Source organism: Arvicanthis niloticus (assembly GCF_011762505.2).
Source record: "Arvicanthis niloticus isolate mArvNil1 chromosome Y unlocalized genomic scaffold, mArvNil1.pat.X SUPER_Y_unloc_1, whole genome shotgun sequence".
NCBI lineage: Eukaryota > Metazoa > Chordata > Mammalia > Rodentia > Muridae > Arvicanthis > Arvicanthis niloticus.
Genome location: NW_023044978.1, coordinates 704,767 through 709,873, shown reverse-complemented (window position 1 = coordinate 709,873; position 5,107 = coordinate 704,767). Strand labels below are relative to the sequence as shown.

The 5,107-nt window shown below is 32.0% G+C and overlaps 1 long non-coding RNA gene across 1 annotated transcript; it reads right to left on the bottom strand.

The window, feature by feature from the left end:
* Positions 1-601: 601 nt before the first annotated feature.
* On the bottom strand, positions 602-2,209 carry LOC143433924 (uncharacterized). Its single transcript, XR_013070061.1, has 3 exons — positions 2,071-2,209; positions 1,064-1,123; positions 602-890 (listed from the first exon to the last, which is right to left on the bottom strand). It is a non-coding gene; the product is annotated as an uncharacterized LOC143433924 (long non-coding RNA).
* Between the last annotated feature and the right edge of the window lie 2,898 nt (positions 2,210-5,107).

Sequence of the window (5,107 nt, the reverse complement as noted above, 5' to 3'; positions counted from 1 at the left end):
AATACATATGTATAATATATATTATATACATGTATATATGTATATATAATATTAAATACATATATAGTGAGAGACAGAGACAGAGAGAGACATAGAAAGACAGAGAGAGACAGAGAGAGACAAAGACAGAGAAAGATAGAGAGAGTAGAAAGAGAGATAGATATATAACCTATTTTTAAAAATTCATTAATTTTTTAAAAGGGTAGTTCTCACTAAAAATTTTATGGATTAAATATGTTAGTTTTTCTAATAAAAAAGTTCATGTAATTTCTGTCACTTTAATAAACATTGTAGACAGTTACAATTCATGCTACAATTTTTAGATGAAATTTTGAAATTTATATTCAGTGTGATTGTGGCATTTCAGCTATAAAACTTATCTGCATCTAACTGACAAATACTAAACAATTTGAGTTAAATTTTTATTGTGATTCTAAGTCCCTTTTTTCTGTAAAATGAATTAGAAAATACATACAATTAATTATTAAAATATAAATGTACAATATGCATATGGAGTATCAGAGTGAAGATTTTCTTTTAAATAATGCTCATTTACAAAAAGGAAATGATTTGACTTAATTCAATATTTTATTGGCTGGTTCTGCTGGTACTGACTGTTGCAACATTCATAGTCTGTATCTCCCAAATCTTAATGTTGCCAAATAGATTTCTGAAAGACAGCAAATTTTTCATTTGGGCCATTTGCCATTGTATGAGTTCTTGATCAACTAGCATGTACTTATATATGACTACTGACTGTGGGAATGCAATCATCATAACATGGTTGAAATAATTGATGGAAAGATGCACATCATTGCTCTTGTTTGACTGAGGAGTTGTTCTTAGCTTTATAGTAGATGTAAACCTTGATGACTCTCATATGAAGTAATCTGCAAAATAAATTTCAACTCTTTACTTTTCTAGAAATTAGAATAACTTCCTCATTATTTCTTCTTTATGGTAATGGACAAAATTACCACAAGCAGTGCAGATGGAATTGTGTGGAAGGGTATCACAGATATAAAGTGAGAAAAAATGTAAACCTATTTTTTTAACATCTTACCTTGGGAAGTTCAGTCTCCAGCAAAGTCTGTGATTCTTATGGCAAAGTATCCTCCATTTGCTTTTCAGTTAAAACAAATAAACAAAACATAAAGTCACACAGAATATTAGATTTGTGAATATTTGGAAATAACCCAGATTTTTCAAACCATGGTTGTAATATAGTAAAAAATGGTTCAATTTAGAAATTTAGTAGGCAGCAAAAGGAAATGGAAATGGAAAAGTGACAGATTTTTATAATGATTCATTATTTGTAAGGTGGGCATTTGCTGTACATTAAACTCATTTTTTCAGCAAGGTCAATATCAAGAGGACATATTTCATGATTGCAAGTATAGAAAAAGGTTTGTAAAACAGGACTCCAATATATTTAGAAAAAATCCTCAATAAATATATTAAATCACTTGAGACTGAGTGTTTTTCTTACATATACAAAAAAAATATTATCAGGGAACATACAACCTACAACTTACAAAGAAATCATAAGTATGTCTTAGAGTGGGAAAGATACAAGATTAAATCATGCTGGTTTTCTGGTAAAGCCACATTCTGTTTTTAGCAAGACCTACCTATATTATCTGTATTTCATCATTTATTTTATTTTAAAATCATTACACTTATGACTTTAGGCCAATATCAAGGAACTCTGTTTTAGACAACAATCTATCACAGTAAAGAGAGAATTGAAGAGAAAATATCCAGTTTTAACATGATGCACTCTTGGGAAATGGGTATTTTCAGTGCTCCTGTTAACTCATGCTGAATGAGAGTTTTGCTAAAGATTTCAACATATTATTAGTGAACTATACGTGATTTCTAACCAACAGCAACTGTTTAAGCCTTAATAAAATCAAGAAATGCGTCAGGTGTCAGAAATCTGTAGGGCATGAAGGTACCACATTAAATATATCCAGTAGTCTTTTCAATGTTTCCATAATCATACAAAACTATACCAAACACTTTACTCTGTCATGTTAATGTTAATACAATCACTCATAAACAACTCACCTGTAATAAAAATTTTATGATGAAGAAAATGAATGCAAACACAATGCTCCCAAGAAGGATAAACTCAAGGTTCATGGCAGCTCACTGTAATCTATGTAAATTTAAAATCTGGGAAGAGAAATTAGATCAATCAAACTGGAACAGTCTTTTGTAATCTATTTTCTCTACGCTGCCGGATGATAACTGGTATGAGCTGCTTGCTGCCTGGCCTTATGTACTACTAGTGAGGTCATAACATACCATTGTATACACAAGTATGACCTCATAATTACACTAAGATAAACTGATAGGATAATCCTGGTCCACAAGAAGGCAGATGAGCCCTGGTTATAAACTTAAACAATGTAGGATAGGTTCAATATGATGGAAAGAGAAAAAAGCATTATGGGATACCATGTGTAAGATGCTTAAAGTTGCACAAATCATAAACACATTGATTAAATGTGTAATATGTAATTACTAAACCCCTTTTGCTCTTTCAATATTCTTTTCATTTCTGCAATACCCAACATTCATTTGAAGACACAGACAAACATGCACACACACACGCACACATGCACACACACACACACACACACACACACACACACACACACACACACATACACAAACACATTTGGAGCTGCAGTTATACTTATACTCGTAGTATTATAGTTAGTTATAGCTATAGTTATAGTTGTTATGGTTATAGTTATAGTAATAGTTATAGTTATAGTTAGTTATAGTTATAGTTATAGTTGTTATAGTTATAGTTATAGTTATAGTTATAGTTATAGTTATAGTTATAGTTATAGTTATAGTTATAGTTATAGTTATAGTTATAGTTATAGTATTCTTAAAGTTATAGTCAGGTGCATTTGTTTCCAAGAATCAGTGTTAGTGATTTTTGGGTCTGGAGAAAATGATGAATGGATCAGTATAAATTCAGCTTGACATATAAGGAGGCAAGTACAAGCTAACAAGTGACTGACTCACTGTTGAAATGACCCTGTGCTCAGGGGCAGCTTTCATGTTTTCTCTATGTCTCCTTGAGTTCAAATTATTCTATTAGGGGTTACAGTAATCGTTCTCATACATAATCAAATACAGTATTTTTCTTCTAATCCTTTGTTTTCCCAAGGAACTTTCAGGCATGTTGATCACCAAGAAAAACATGCAGAAAAACAAAGTTACAGCTGAGTGCCCTACAAAACTAAAAACCTGTATTTACAGCATTTACATGAAAACAGAAATGTGGTAAAGAGGTTAGGTAAATGAATGAGAAATTTGCTTGTTTATTTTTTAAAAAAATATCCTCCAATTTATTGACTTCATCTGAATATCTATTCCTATTGCTCTTTTCTAAAACTTTTTCTATGCAACATGCAGTATTATTTACTTTTGCAGTTTTTCCCAGGGCTATGACAAAATGTCTAATTCTTTTATGTATAAATTATATACTAGATTCCTTTGGTAGTAGATTTCATGTGGTCAAATCGGTATTGTAATTCTCAGAACCCACTGTTGAGTGTAAAGTCTTTTACACATTCATAATCCAGTATACACAGCTATTCATCTATTTTGTCTTTTATATTTTTTATATGCATACCCCATACCTTAGTAGCAATGTCCGGTGTTACTTTACTTTTGACTATTATACTCTCTAAGTTAACAGGGTTTTTTTGAAATTTTTATGTTTCAAACACATCTTGGAACAACTTAATCATCCTAAACATGCTATAAATTTTAGTAAACATCAGTTAGTGCAGTTTGGCAACACATTCCATCATTCATATCTGAGTTGAATGGCCCGTGCCAGAGCAGTTCATTTCTAACAGACATAAAAGCCTTGTCCTTCTCAAGTATTGCTGTCAATTCCTTTCTCAGAATATTTTTGGCCAGTGTTATTTTGAGAATAAATTGAAAATATGTGTTAAAATAGATGAGGAAGCAGTATGCCGTGGTATAATGGAAATTCAGAATGCATTCAGGGAGACTATGTTCCCAAAGTAAAAACTGTGTCATGGAGTAGAGTGCACACTTATTTTATATCTGATATTTTGAACCACAGTTTTAATTGACATAAAACTACAGAGATGTTTTGTCCTACAATCTTCACTAATTTTAATTTTCCACACTGTAATTCAATTTTCTTGATGAGTTTTATTTTTTCAAATTTAAAAACTGCAGTTTGCTGTTAAAATAGAGATGTAGGTCTTAATTACATATTTTGTTCCCCTCACAGTCACACACATCTCCTTGTTCAGCCTTCATAGTACTTGGTGAGCATCACTTATTTAGGTTTTTTTTTAAATTATTATTTTGATATAGATCGTTTAAATAATCATTTTTTTATTTGCTTACATTTTAAAGAATACTCCTTTTCCCAGGTTCCCCTCCACAATCCCCCTTCATTCATTCATTCCCTGCCTGCTTGTCCCCATCCCCTTTGTCTCTATGAGTGTGTCCTTTCATCACCTGATACCTTCCACTCCAACTTTACTGCGCTATCACCCCCACCATTCTATGGTATCTAACCACTGAATACCAAGGCCTCCACTAACATTGATGTGAGATACACATTCTTGGCTACGTATGTATCTGGAGACATGGAGTGCTCTATGTATACTCTTTGGTTAGTGGTTTTACTCTGTGGGTGCTCTGGGTTTTCTGGTTAGTTAATATTGTTCTTCCAGTGGGGTTGCAATTCCCTTCAGCTAACACAGCCCTTACCCTTGCCCTTACATTGTGGCCCATGAAGCAATATTGTTAAAAATGATTGCTTCAAAGAATGGTTAATTGCTTTACATTATATATATTATAATATTGTTGTTGCTTTGATACAAAAAATTAAGAAGTTAAATCTTTTAGTGTACATTATTCATTGGGTGATACTTTATTAGGGAATTTCTCTAAAGAAGTTTTTCTGCAAGCCATTGCTCCAATATAACGAGCTTTAAAAAATTTTTGGAGTACTTGTTGCTCCAGAAAGGATTCAAAGGCAGTGTCTTTTTAATATTTGAGACAATTTGGGGCTAGAGAGATGGCTCAGCTGTTA